Source organism: Bubalus kerabau, chromosome 4 (assembly GCF_029407905.1).
Source record: "Bubalus kerabau isolate K-KA32 ecotype Philippines breed swamp buffalo chromosome 4, PCC_UOA_SB_1v2, whole genome shotgun sequence".
In the NCBI taxonomy this organism is placed as follows: Eukaryota; Metazoa; Chordata; class Mammalia; order Artiodactyla; family Bovidae; genus Bubalus; species Bubalus kerabau.
Genome location: NC_073627.1, coordinates 74,698,906 through 74,714,400, shown reverse-complemented (window position 1 = coordinate 74,714,400; position 15,495 = coordinate 74,698,906). Strand labels below are relative to the sequence as shown.

General features: G+C 43.2%; 1 long non-coding RNA gene across 1 annotated transcript in view; it reads right to left on the bottom strand.

The window, feature by feature from the left end:
- Positions 1-245: 245 nt before the first annotated feature.
- The window catches only part of LOC129649834 (uncharacterized), a 31,869-nt gene continuing 16,619 nt past the window's right edge, over positions 246-15,495 (bottom strand). Inside the window, exon 2 of the long non-coding RNA XR_008713306.1 lies at positions 246-820. This is a non-coding gene — a long non-coding RNA (uncharacterized LOC129649834). The remainder of the gene's footprint in view (positions 821-15,495) is intronic.

Genomic DNA, 15,495 nt, shown 5'->3' with positions numbered 1-15,495 from the left:
CAGTGTGTGGGCTTCTCCTTGCGGTGGCTTCTCGTGATGCAGATCATGGGCTCTATGGCATGTGGACTTCCATAGTTTCGCCACACGGGCTCAGTAGTCATGGCTCCCAGGCTCTAGAACACAAGCTCAGTCGTTGTGGAATCAGCATGTGGAATCTTCCCAGCCAGGGATTGAATCCTGCATTGGCAGGCAGATTCTTTACCACTGAGCCGCCAGAGAAGGCTTGTTCAATCTTTCTATATTAATTTTTATTGGAGTATAGTTGCTTACCTTCTGCTCAATTTTATAGTGAACCTAAAAGTGTTCTAACAAAGTAAAGTCTATCAAATAAAAAGTGAGGAAGAAGCAAAGCATGGAAGCAGGCAGTGACCTTTTCCTCTCCCTAAAATGTCTCTTCAAAGAAAGAAGCAGCTATTGATGAGCTGTAATTCATTCCTCCACTTGACATTTGGAGATGGTTGGAGAAATGCTGCCATGATCTATCTGGGGGTTGCACGCTTCAGCCTGCCTAATCCCGGATGGCTGGAAGGGGTGGGTTTCTTTCATCCTGACTTCTTTGAAGATGCCTTTCAGGAGAGGATCCCACGGCCTCGTAAGAACACAAACAGAAAAGTGAGTGAGCTTCCCCAGGAGCAGGAAGGCAATCTGGGTGGAGTGGGGGGTGTGGGGCCCTGACGCAGGGTTTCTCTGGTGACCTGTGATTCCACCATTGTCACATCTTCAAGGCCCTGTGGACACATGTCCGTGCAAATACCATTCCATCTCAGCAGACATCCAGCTGGCAAGAGCACGTGCCCATGTCAGGGCTGATCCACAAGATCTGTCCAGCAAAAAAAGCAAGAAGGCTCTTCTGAAACCAACCTCCAAGAAGCAATAAGCCTTTCTTGTTTCTCCTGGGGACACCCATTGGCCTAAGGTAGTAAGCGTTTCACGCAGAGAGAAGGAATTGGAGGGTTCAAGTTTCTCAGGTGGCTCAGTGGTAAAGAATCTGCCTGCCGATGCAGGGGACATGAGTTTGATCCTTGGTCCGGGAAGATCCCACAGGCAGTGAAGAACTATTGAGCCTGTGCTCTAGAGGCCCGCGAGCTGCAACTATCGAGCACACGGGCTACAACTACAGAAGCCCATATGGCCTAGAGTCTGTGCTCCTGTGCCCCGCAACAAGAGATATCACTGCAGTGAGAAGCCTGTGCACCGCAAGGAGAGAACAGCCTTGGTTTGCAGCAACAAAGACCCGGCACAGCCAAAAATAAATACATACACATTTTTTTTTTTAAAGATTCATTAAAGTTTTTCAAGAGTGAGAGTGATCAGGGACTTCCATGGTGGTCCTGGTTAAGACTCCATCCTTCCAATGCAAGGGGGTGTTGGTTCAATCCCTGGTCAGGGAACTAAGTAAGATCTCATATACTTCAGGTTGTGGCCAAAACAAAAGAAGGAGAGCGATCATGCTTTGGTTTAAAATCTTTCTATATTATTGGCCCCTTTTAGCAATATTTGCAAAGCCACTTTATCTATTAGGATCTACAGTCACACTATAGATCCACACTACAGACCAGTAGTTTCGTCATCTGATGCAGACAGACACTCATCAGAAAAGTCCCTGATGCTGGGAAAAATTGAGGACAGAAGGAGAAGAGAGTGTCAGAGGATGAGATGGCTGGATGGCATCACCAAGGTAATAGACATGAGCTTAGAACATCTCCAGGAGATGGTGAGGGGTAGGGAGGCATGGCATGCTGCAGTCCATGGGGTCACAAGGAGTCAGACATGAATGGGCGACTGAACAACGTAGTCACACTGCCTGATGCCTATCGGCTTCTAAAGAGCTGAAAAAATGCCTGATACCTTGGGGGCAAAAAAAGTCTCTCTCTCCAAAATTAAGAGAAAAGAAACATCACATGTTGAAGTATTCACAAAATATAACTTTAGATCTATTGAATGAATTATTAAATTTATTATTTTTCAACTTTCATTATATGAAAAAACTATAAGCAAGGGGGAGGAAGGGGCAAGGAAGGGAAAGAATGGGTTTAGGAAGGAGTTTGCGTTTAGCAGAGGCAAACTAGTACATACAGGATGGATAAACAGCAAGGCCCTACTGTATAGCACAGGGAACGATATTCAGTACCCTGTGACAAACAATAGTGGAAAAGAACATGAAAAAGAAAATAAACATGTATAACTGAATCATTTTTCTCTACAGAAAACATTAACACAGCATTGTAAATCAACTATACCTCAATAAAATTTTTAAAAATGAATTAAGAAGAAACAAACAAACAAACCTATCTGTGGATTTGATTTTTTTCACTTCACAAGAATTCCGGTATAAGCTAAATGATTGCTGAGAATTCATATGCAAATTAAATGATTTCCTTGGAGCTAAACAATTTCAAAAGCAACTTAGAAAAATCCATTTAATATTTTACAGCAAAACCATATTTAATGTGAGTTGAAGGTATATTTTACAATGTTTGGTCCACTTGGGGCGAGGCTGTAAGCATGGAAACGGTCTATAAAATCTTTTAGAAATTTTATTTATTTATTTAGCCACACCATGTGGCAGGAAGGATCTTAGTCCCTCAACCAGCAATCAAATCTGTGCCCCCTACAGTGGAAGCCTGGAGTCTCAACCACTGGACCACCAGGGAAGTCCCGAGTCTATGAAATCTTAAAGTGGCAATACGTGCAAATATTTACCTATAAGGATATTCATCCCAGTGTGATTTACCAACAAGGCTGTTCATCACGTTGTGCTTTATGATACTAAATATAAATAACTCAAAACAACCTAACTCCCCAGCAAGTGGAGACTAGTTTAACAAATGCTGCTGCTGCTGCTGCTAAGTCGCTTTTGTCGTTTCCGACTCTGTGCAACCCCATGGACTGCAGCCTATCAGGCTTCTCCGTCCATGGGATTCTCCAGGCAAGAACACTGGTACCACAAAATGGATACTAAGGGATCAGTGAAAATGAAGTCGTAGGAGAATATTTAATGATCCAGAAATATATTTGAACTATGTTAAAATATAAAACAGTTTGTACAATATGGTTGATCTTGTTTGTAACAGAAAAAAATATCCATAGAAAAAGACCGGCAGGAAATATTCCAACAAAGGTAATGTTAGTGGTTATTTTTGGATGGTAAATTATGAGTTAAATTTACTTTCTTTTTAAAAATTCTCTATATTTTCTGCTATGCACATTTATTGGTTCTGGAAAGCAGACAGGAAAGATTTATAAAGATGGGAAAACCGTGATAGATGACAACTCTTTCTCTGGTAATCAGTAAATTCTAACCCAAGAAGCCTCTGTAGGGGCTTGAGTGGACAGATTGAGTGGAAATTGCCAACATTTACCTCTCTTATGTCTGAAGTTGAACATCATGGAGCCATCACTTAGAGACAGATTTTTGACTAAATAATGACAACACACACTCATATCACAACCAGTAGTTTGAATAAGCCATTTAAAAAATAAATTGAATTTTGCAGCACTTCTGTATCTTCTCCTTCTACTTAGGATAAGATCTCAAACCTTTATCACAGCCATGTCCATCAATCTCCCCAACTCTACCCCCATCTCTAGGGTCATCTTTAGCTCCTCACAGGCTCCAGAGTGAGAATCTGTAGCCATAGAAAGATGTTCCTACCACACTGGTGGGAAAAAAGCAAATTATGATTCATGTGTGGTTTATTCCCATCTGTGAAGAATGCAGCCACAGTGTCCCCTTTTTTGGGCTTCCCAGGTGGCGTCAGTGGTAAATAACCCTCCTGCCAATGCATGAGACATAATAAATTCAGGTTCAGTCCCTGGGTAGGGAAGATTCCCTGGAGAAGGGCATGGCAACCCACTCCAGTATTCTTGCCTGGAGAATCCCATGGACAGAGGAACCTGGCGGGCAACAGTCCATAGGGTCGCAAAGGGTCGGACACAGCTGAAGTGACTTAGCATGCTTACACATACATGTCCAGAACTTTCTAATAGGATGCACTCAAAATGTTAACAGTGGTTACCCCCGAATGATGTCATTCTGAGTAATTTTAAAAATGTATGGGTTTCCCTGGTGGTTTAGTGGTAAAGAATCTGCCTGCCAATGCAGGAGACACGAGTTCCATCCCTGATCCGGGAAGATCCCACATGCTGTGGAGCAACTAAGCCCCTCACCACAACCATTGAGCTAGGAGCCACGACTACTAAGCCCATGGGATGCAACTACTGAAGCCCTCGTGCCCTACAGCCCATTCTCTGCAACAAGAGAAGCTACTGCAATGAGAAGCCTGAGCGCCGCACCTGGAGAGTAGCCTCTGCTCTCTGCAACTAGAGAAAGCCTGCACGCAGCAATGAAGAACCAGCACTGCTAAAAATATATAAATAAAATTATTTGTAAAGCACATGGCTTGAAACTCTTACAGAGATAAAGTGTCAGTCTTACAAAATGGATCTGTGACTCTTACATTGCTTTGCTCACTCTCAGTACTCTAACATCTCTAATGGGAAAGAGCAAATTAGATAAGATTGCAAAGTTACCTTTTAAAGAAGAAAATGGATAGAGATGCTTCTAGGGTGGAAGGCAAATAGATGGGGAAACAGTGGAAACAGTGTCAGACTTTATTTTTTGGGGCTCCAAAATCACTGCAGATGGTGATTGCAGCCATGAAATTAAAAGACGCTTACTCCTTGGAAGGAAAGTTATGACCAACCTAGATAGTATATTGAAAAGCAGAGACATTACTTTGCCAACAAAGGTCCGTCTAGTCAAGGCTACGATTTTTCCAGTGGTCATGTATAGATGTGAGAGTTGGACTGTGAAAAAAGCTGAACGCTGAAGAATTGATGCTTTTGAACTGTGGTGTTGGAGAAGACTCTTGAGAGTCCCTTGGACTGCAAGGAGGTCCAACCAGTCCATCCTAAAGGAGATCAGTCTTGGGTGTTCATTGGAAGGACTGATGCTAAAGCTGAAACTCCAATACTTTGGCTACCTCGTGCAAAGAGTTGACTTGTTGGAAAAGACCCTGATGCTGGGAGGGATTGGGAGCAGGAGGAGAAGGGGATGACAGAGGATGAGATGGCTGGATGGTATCACTGACTTGATGGACACGAGTTTGGGTGAACTCCGGGAGTTGGTGATGGACAGACAGGGAGGCCTGGCGTGCTGCAATTCATGGGGTCACAAAGAGTCGGACACGACTGAGCAACTGAACTGAACTGAACTGAGGGTAGAAGGATGAAGTGGGACTGCTGAAATACTGGATTTCATTCTGTGGACACTTATGTTTGGTCTCAAGGCTGAAGTGACTGCTGAGCATATATGAGGGGGACAGAGCTATCTGTTGATTTTCCCCAGGCTAAGGGCTCAGGATGTCAACACTGCTGAGGCTACCACCATTGTTCCTTAGGTAGGGCACAGGGTCATCCCTCTTTAGGCAAGAATCATAAATGTACCCCAGGGGCCAACCAGCTTGGAGGAGGGTACTGATTTTCCGACAAAGCACATGAAAAAAGAAAACTACCTGTGACAGCTGAACATTCAACATTCAGTTTAAAGCGTTGTGGGAAATGCTGTAGAAAGATGGTTGACTAGAAGGATCTAGAATCAGAGGGGCTCTGTCCCAAGCCTGCCCCTACCACTCAAGGGTTGTGGGATCGTCTCAACATTCTGGACACAGTGATGTGAAACTCAATTCCTGGGTCAGTGAAGGACTTGCTGGCCCAGCTACTGGAAGTGTGGTCAGCAGGCTGTCACCAGCCATCAGCCCCTTTGAGCTCTGCCCCGACTGCAGAGCCATCTTGCCCAAAGTCCACCCTCCTGAGGGGTCCCATGTCCCATAACTGATTGAGAGGGAATATAAAGACTTGTTCATCCCAGCTCAACCTGAGATAACTCTGAAGGGCTACTCTAGCTCCAGAGTTTTCTGTAGTTTGGCTGAGGCCAGCAGTGGGTGCATCAGAGCTCAACTTCTCCTTCTGTTCACTCTTGTTCCCATCCCCTCTCCCTCCAGGCATGTTGATCTCAGGGGCACTCTCAGTACCATGCTAAACCACCCCTACTCAAGGGCATGCCCTAAAAAGCATGCTGCCCAATAATCCAGTGTCTGCTTCCTGAGGAGCCCAACTTGGGACAAATAAGTTATTTTTTTTTTTCAAATAAGTTATTGAATTAACCTGAGCCTCCATTTCTTCATCTATAAAACCCAGGATGACAATATCAGTGCCCACTACCTGAGGCTGAGAATGATGAGAGATTGTGTACGTAAAATGCTTGACATGTGACAGTTACTCAATAAATGGCAACTATTATGACTGTAATTTAAAAAGAAGTAGCCTGCCCTTGACCACTCACCATCATCACATTTATCAGATAGTTTACCCTCAGTGAGAGGGATCTTGAAGACATGGACATAAGGTAAATCTACATTGGTGGAATACAAGGTTTGGGGCAAGAGATGTTACCAAAGAGGGCAGTGTAAAGGGGGTGCCTCCTCCAAATAAAAGTCAGTCCACAGACATCTGGTTTACCAACAAGTCTCTTACGAGTTTGGTCAGTACAGGGCAGCCCTGTAGGGTCCGACCACTTCTCAGCAAACTGACCAAATTGAGGTCCTGGCCTGCCATGCCACGATGGGGAGCAGCAGCTGTGTGCCTTCTACACGATGGACGCACCCTAGACAGGGCACTCCCTCCATGTGTCATATTTGACACCAGGGATGGTGGCCCACACTTCAGGGCTGTGCACACAGTTGTGTTGTTTCGTTGCTCAGTCCTGTCTGACTCTTTGCAACCCCATGGACTGTAGCCCGCCAGCCTCCTCTGTACATGGGATTTCCCAGGCAAGAATACTGGAATGGGTTGCCATTTCCTTCTCCAGGGGATCTTCCTGACCCAGGGATTCCTCCCAAGTCTCCTGCATTGGTAGGCAGATTCTTTACCTCTGAGCCACCTGGGAAGCTCCCATGCACACAGTAGGGCCATGAATATGTGTGAAGCTGGGTCTTCACACCCTAACAAGGAAGGGAGAGAAAGTGGACTGTGTTGTTGGTAGAGCATATGCCCTCCCTACTGTCACCCCTGCCTTCTGCTGACCTCTGCTCGCCCCACATGTTTTCTGGGCTTTGGCATCTGGCTCTTGGTCCTCCCCACCCCCGGGTCTGCTGTCCCACTGCGCATGTGCAACTCAATGCTGAGCCGCAGAGTTGATCGATGACATTATAGTGACTGGGACTTTTTGTTCCCTGAGTTGTTTTTGTATCTGCCTTGGCTGCATTTTCCCCTCAAAATCTGTGTCCTGGGTATAGATTTGGCTTTGGGAGAGCTGTCCATCTGGATCTATTTGATTGTAAAATGCTGTCTTGTATTTAAAGCTACGGTTGTCCATGCTGAAGCGCAGACACGTGGCGGTGGTTTTCTGGTCCAGGAATGGCATAAGCCTCTGAGTCTTAGAAGAATACAGGAGGCATGGGGTCTGTAAAGTCATCTGGTGTTCTTTGACACTTGGTTTGTCCCTGGGCTCTGGCAAGGGAATCTGGGAGCAGCCTTAGGCTGCCAATCTCTTTACACAGAGCCTGGAAATTTTTAGAAATCTTACTTTGAAGATATCATTTAGCTAGCACATAATTTTTCTCATGGTTTATTGACACGCAAAAATGATGTTTATAAGACTCCAAGTTTGGACTAGTGTGTGTTGATGGTCTCCCATCTGGCATCATTGGGAAATAAGGTAATTCTCTCTCTAAAAAAATAAAAAATAAAAATAATAATAATTCCATAAATAGAAAAATCACTTTCAAGGCAAATCTTCCTTCTGTATAATACATACTTTTCCATCTTTTAAAAAAATTCCTTGCATTATTGAATACTATTTACCAGCCCTTTATATACATTATTGCATTCAGCCCTTAACATTTCTGCAAAGTGGATATTATCATCATTTAGCCAGTAAGAAAACCCAAAGCTTGGAGAAATTATGTAACTTGGCTAAAATCACAGGTTGGGTGACTGCCAGAATGGAGCTTTGAATCCAATTTCATCCAACTCCAAAACCCACGTGATTGCTACCACACTGCAAAAACGCTCCTACTTTTCTCAAAGTCGGTATTATAAGCATATTTTTAAACTTTACTGGATGGATTAGAGACGAAATTATAAAAATCAGTGATAATATAGGGCTGAAATACTGACTTAGGCGAGACCCTTGGTTGAGGTAACAAATTCAGTGGTGTTTGCTCAAGCCAAAAAAGAAGGATTTATTATTATTTATTATTTATTTATTATTAGAAGATCAGGTGCATTAAAAGATTTGAGGAAAGCATGCAACCAACTCTCAAGAATGAGCTGAGACTTGAGACTTAAACTTATTAGACCCTCTCCGACCCTCATCTCTGCTTTACTCTGTGCCTCTGTTTCTGTTTTCTCCTTTTGCAGACCAATTTGAAGGTAGGTAGTCCAGGGTTGGTACTGTGGCTCTTCAATATTATTAGAACCTAGATACCTCTTTTGCTATTGTTCTCATTATCAGAAGGTAGCTGCCATATCTCCAGACATCAGGCTCTTATTCCAGGCTAGAATACAGGAAAGGTTAGGGGCAATAGAGACTTTTCCTTTTTATTCAGGGGAAGCCCAGTGGACAGATTTCTCCCTACCTTCAAAAAGCTTATACTCCTTCAGGGAAGATAAACATAAACCATTAAAGATTTTTGATAAGAAGATGTCAGAGTACTCAAGAGAGGGACTTCCCTGGTGGTCCAGAGGCTAAGACGCAATATTTTCAACGTGGGGGCCCCAGGTTCAATCCCTGGTCAGGGAACTAGATCCTACATGCCACAGCTAAAGGTTTGCATGCCGTAACTAAAGATCCTGAGTGGGGCAATGAAGATCAAAGAACTGGCACAGCCATATAAATAAACAAAATGAATATACAAAAAAAGAGTAGCCAAAAGAAATAAGTGTCTATGTCTGAAAGACGGCAGTGAGAATATTCATATATCTTTATAATAGCACCAAATTGCAAATAACCAAAACATACATCAACTGAAGAAAAGACAGGTAAATTGTAGCATATTCATACAATGGGAGATTTCTTAGCAAAATTCCCTCTGCAATCCCTCCCCAAAGCCCCCAAACCACTACCACATGCAGCAACATGGATCAGTCTCACAGATGTAAGTTTGGATGAAAGAAGCCGGATACATTCCATTTACATGAAGTTCAAGAAGAAACAACAGAGGGACTTGCCTGGTGGTCCAGTGGCTAAGACTCTCTGCACTCTCAATGTAGGGGACCGGTTTAAATCCCTGATCAGGGAACTAGATCCCACATGCCCAAAGTAAGAGTTCACGTGCTGCAACTAAGGAGCCTGTGTGCTGCGGCTAAGACGTATAGCCAATATTTTAAGAAAGAAGAAACAATAGAAGTCAGAATAGTGGTTGCCTGTGGAAGGGGGATTATTGATTGAGAGGAGTCATGCAGGACCTTCTAGGGGACTAGGAATGGTCTGCCTCTTGTTCTGAATGCAGGTGTATACTTATGTAAATTCACCAAGATGTACTCCTATTGTGCTCTCTTTTCTGTTTGCATTAGATCTCAACTTTTAAAAAGGTAAGTATGTATGGCACCTAAAAGAGAATGTTGAATCTTTTCCAAAACAAACAAACAAGTAGTAAATAGCTCAGAAAACTTGTCCTCGGACTTGTTTTCACGGTCAGCTCGTGATTGTGTAGCACAGAGGTTCTCAATCCTGGCTGTACACGAGCATCACTTTCCTTCTATTTTAATTTTGTGAACTTCAATTTGGTTTTTGACATAGGCAATCTATTTACCTGGTTTCATAGTCAACAGATTTGAAAAATAGGCGGTGAAAAGTTGCCCTCTGACCGCAATCCTGCATCCACCAAAAACTTCTTCAGAGACAACCACTGTCGCTCGAGTCTTATAAATCCTTCCAGGATATTTTATGCCTAGATAAGTGAAGACATGTGCACATTTTCATCTCCTAAACAAGTGGTTCAGTTCAATTCAGTCCCTCAGTCATGTCGGACTCTTTGCAACTTCCCTGTCCATCACCAACTCCTGGAGCTTGATTAAACTCATGTTCATTGAGTTGGTGATGCTGTCCAACCATCTCATCCTCTGTTGTCCCCTTCTGCTCCTGCCTTCAGTCTTTCCCACCATCAGGGTCTTTTCCAATGAGTCAGTTCTTCACATCAGGTAGCCAAAGTATTGGAGTTTCAGCTTCAGCATCAGTCCTTCCAATGAATATTGAGGTCTGATTCCTTTAGGATTGACCAGTTTGATCTCCTTGCAGTCCAAGGGACTCTCAAGAGTCTTCCCCAACATCATAGTTCAAAAGCATCAATTCTTCAGCACTCAGCTTTATAGTCCAACTCTCATACCCATACATGACTACTGGAAAAACCATAACCTTGACTAGACAGACCTTCGTTGGCAAAGTAATGTCTCTGCTTTTTAATATGCTGTCTAGGTTGGTCATAGCTTTCCTTCTAAGGAGCAAGTGTCTTTTAATTTCATGGCTGAAGTCACCATCTGCAGTGATTTTGGAGCCCCCCCAAAATAAAGTCTGTCACTATTTCCATTGTTTTCCCATCTATTTGCTATGAAGTGATGGTACTGGATGCCATGATCTTTGTTTTCTGAATGTTGAGTTTTAAGCCAACTTTTCCACTCTCCTCTTTCACTTTCATCAAGAGGCTCTTTACTTCTTAGTTTTCTGCCATAAGGGTGGTATCATCTGTGTATCTGAGGTTATTAATATTTCTCCCAGAAATCTTGATTCCAGCTTGTGCTTCATCCAGGCATTTTGAATAATGTACTCTGCATAGAAGTTAAATAAGCAGGATGACAATATACAGTCTTGACGTACTCCTTTCCCAATTTTTAAACCAGTCCATTGTTCCACGTTCAGTTCTAACTGTTGCTTCTCGACCTGTATACAGATTTCTCAGGAGGCAGGTCAGGTGGTATGGTATTCCCATCTCTTTAAGAATTTTCCACAGTTTGTTGTGATCCACACAGTCAAAATCTTTGGGGTAGTCAATAAAACAGAAATAAATGTTTTTCTGGAACTCTCTTGTTTTTTTCTATGATCCAGTGGATATTGGCAATTTGATCTCTGGTTCCTCTGCCTTTTCTAAATCCAGCTTGAACATCTGGAATTTCATGGTTCACATACTGTTGAAGCCTGGTTTGGAGAATTTTGAGGATTACTTTGCTAGTGTGTGAGATGAGTGCAATTGTGTGGTAATTTGAACATTCTCTAGCATTGCCTTTCTTTGGGATTGGAATGAAAACTGATCTTTTCCAGTCCTGTGGCCACTGCTGAGTTTTCCAGATTTGCTGGCGTATGGATTTAAGCCAATTTTATTCATATAGCACTCTACTTAGGAGATTTTTTTCTTATATGTTGATATAACTTCCTCAGTCTTAAGTTTGAATTGTATTCCAACATAAGGGCTTACTGTAATTTGAGTTCTGAGGACTTTTTAAAAAAAGTAAATTTATTTGTTGCCATACAGAATCTTTGCTGCCGTGCGGGTTTTTCTCTAGTTGCGGTGAGTGGGGGCTAGAGCTTTTCACTGTGGTGGCTTCTCTTGATGTGGAACACAGGCTCTAGGGCGCTTGGGCTCCAGTAGTTGCAGCTCCCAGGCTGCAGAGCACAGCCTCAGTAGTTGTAGCTCATGGGCTTAGTTGCTCCATGGCTTACGGGCCAGATCAGAGGTTGAACCTGTGTCTCCTGCATTGGCAGGTGGATTCTTTATCACTGAGCCATCAGGGAAGCCTTTCCTGAGGACTTCTGAAAAATGTTCATGCCCTGGGTTTTCCCTGGATTTAATGCATTGGAAGTGAACCCTGAATATGATGTGCAGACAGACATGGGAAGCACTGGTGTGGCTTACATTTCTGTTTCAACCTATGACAGGAAGGATGCTGGTTTCCTAGAGCTCAGAAAGCTGGCTCAGGGTTTTGGAAAGACAGATAAATTCCTTCCTTCTGATGAACAGAGAGTGTTCCTAGCTAAGACTCTCATTAGCAAGAGACACAGTGACAAGTAATTGAGAAAAGCTGGCCACAAGCCCTGGACCTGTATACAATGTGAGCAGCATTCCCCAAGTCTACAGATTTCGTAGGACTTACCAGGCAGCGAGAACATAAAAGATGAAGGAAGATCTTTCTAGATTCTCCGAGCTGCAGAAAAGCAGCAGATGAGTTTCAAGATGGGTAAATGAAAGATGGAATATTGAGAAAAATAATAATCCAAATTATACTTATAGTTCCTTGGGCTAAAATATGTCTATGCACTATCTGAGACTGTCCTCTGAGCTTATCATATTCCAGTAGCCAAAGAAGTTGACTACAGGTAGGGCCCAGCCAGGAAAGGTGTTAGAAATTTGAGGGGAAACACTGTGCAGTATCATAAAAAATATTGTGTTTTTCAGGTTGAATTCTATGTTGGAATTTTGGTGGATAAATCTCAGAAAAATATTCTAGTACTTGAAAAGGGCACTGAAAACAGTTAAAGGAATGAGAAAGGAAACAAAGTATTTGGGCTTTTGAATATGGTAAAACTGATGGTTGATACCCTTATTTATCATTTTATTTATTTCTTCTTTCATTTTTGGCTCTGCTGGGTCTTTGCTGATCTAAGGGCTCTTCTCTGGTTGTGGCATGTGGGCTTCTCATTGTGGTGGCTTCTCTGTTGCAGAGCGCAGTCTCCATAGTTGTGGTGCTTGGGCTTAGTTGCTCCGAGGCATGTAGAATCTTCCCGGATCAGGGATTGAACCCGAATCCACTGCATTGGCAGGTGGATTCTTTACCACTGAGCCACCAGGGAAACCCTGAAACACTTATTTAAAAGCTAAAATCAAATAGATTTCCAAGTTGGAAACAACCCAAATGACCTTCAGCGGGTGAATGGTTAAACTGTGCTACACCCATACTGTAGCACAGTTTAACTACAGTATGGATATAGTTAAGTACATTTTATTGCAGAATACTACTCAGCAATAAAAAGAAATAGGCTATTGGTATGGATAGCCACTGCTGCTGCTGCTGCTAAGTCGCGGCAGTCATGTCCGACTCTGTGTGACCCCGCAGACAGCAGCCCACCAGGCTCCCCTGTCCCTGGGATTCTCCAGGCAAGAACACTGGAGTGGGTTGCCATTTCCTTCTCCAATGCAGGAAAGTGAAAAGTGAAAGTGAAGTCACTCAGTCGTGTCCGACTCTTAGCGACCCCATGGACTGCAGCCTACCAGGCTCCTCCGCCCATGGGATTTTCCAGGCAAGAGTACTGGAGTGATAGCCACTTGGGTGGATCTCAAATCTCAAAACATTACATGCTGTATGGGTCCATTTATATAACATTCTATAAACAGAATTATAAAGATGGAGAACAGATTCGTGGTTGCCAGGAGTTGCAGACAGGGCAGGAAGTATTGTAGGTGGGTGTGTAGAAGGGTGGCATGAGGGATCGTTGTGTCAGGGAAACTGTCCTGAGGCTTCACTGTGGGAGGGAACTTACAAATCTACACATGTGATAAAACTGCATAGAACTAAACACACACGTACACACACAAATGATATTCCCAGTTGTGATATTGTACTATGGTCATGCAAAATGATACCATTAGTAAGAGATTGGGTGAGGAGTCCATGGACTCACTCTGTACTATTTTTCACCACTGCATGTGAATGTGCAATTATCTCAAAATCTAATTTAAAAAATTAAATAAGCCTAGAATGTTAGTGCTAGAGAAATGTAGAAATGGACAAAGCTACATTGACATTGATTTTTATCCAATTCAAAAGGGGCAGCTCTTGACCTTTAATATAAGTAGATTTAAAATCAATAGAACTATGTGCCTGTTCATACATTGAGTAATAAACTTAAGAAATGTATTCACCTAAGAGATGTAAGGGCTTCCCTGATGGCGCAGTGGGAAAGAATCCATCTGCAATGCAGGAAATGCAGGACACAGTGGCTCAATTCCCGGGTCAGGAATATCCCCTGGAGGAGGAAATGGCAACCCACTCCAGTATTTTTGCCTGGAGAATCCCATGAACAGAGGAGCCTGGTGGGATACACTCTATGGGGCCACAAAAGAGTCGGACACAATTGAGCACACACACACACACACAAGAGGTGTAGGAAAATAAAGACGCAAGTATAACATTAAAAAGCACGAATGGGTCTCTAAGACACATTAAGACATTTTGGAAGCTCACCTAACCTTGGAGCTTGATGTCCCGTAGTTTCACAACAGGCTCACAATGTGACAAGGAGGGACTTAAAAATTACTCCCACAAACATTTGCTGAGCTCTTCTATGAGTCAGGCACTGTCCCAGGTGCTCTGTGTTGGAAAGGCAGAAGACACAGCCTCTCTTTCCAAAGCTCATTACCCAGAGTTCTTCTGTAACTTTGTACATGTCCCACTGTTAAGAAATTCAATGCTGGTGACATTATTTATGGAACAGAAATGAATGTCATCCTGACAGATATTATTTTTAATGATATACTGATTAATAGTCACACTTGAGGCTATTTTAAAAATGGAAGCAGTCACCATGAAGTGTGATAGGAATTACCCCAAAATAGACCATTTTATCCTCTGTGAATAATTTAGACCCTGGCACTTGGAATGCAGTGAAGAGCGCGAGGATGGTAAAAGAACCGATTGGGAGCTTTCAGAAAGTAGGGTTGGTATCTTATTATCCCTGTATCGCTGAACTTAACAGTGTGTGCTTGGTATGCACCAGGAGCTCAATAAATGCTGAGGTGGCAACCCAGGGGCTCTTTTTGTTTGTTTTATATGAGTTCAGGCCAGAAGGCCATCTGCCATTGATGACTGGAAATTGATTTTGACTGGTGTCAGGATCTGGGATGGGATGTAAAATAAAATAACTGAATGGAGATGCGAAAGGCCATCGGCCCAGGGCTGACTCGCTACTGTACCTAGGAAATGCCTTTGGCAATCAGAGCTCTCAGGTCTGCATGGCTCTGCTACCGCCGATTCCAGTTTTTTGCTTCTGGGTAAAGGAACAGAATTCTACCTGCTTGCTCCCTTCCTTTCGAAGGTCATGTGGGGATACAGCTTGATTCCCCATTTAACTTTCACATGCAGAGACTAGCCGAGCATCATGAACACTATAAAAATGATACTTAAACTTCCCTAGTGGTCCAGTGCTTAAGAATCCACCTGCCAATGCAGGAGACACCCGTTTGATCCCTGGTCTGGGACGATCCCACGTGCCACAGAGCAGCTGAGCCTGTAAGCCACAACTACAGAGCCTGCATTTTAGAGCCTGCAAGCAGCAACGTCTGAAGACTGATTGTCCTAGAGCCTGTGCTCCACAACTAGAGAAGACCCTGCGATAAGAAGCCCATGCACCGTAATGAAGGGTAGTCCCCACTCTCTGCAACTAGAGAAAGCCCTCATAACAATTAAGACCCAGCACAACCAAAAAGCAAGATAAATTAACAA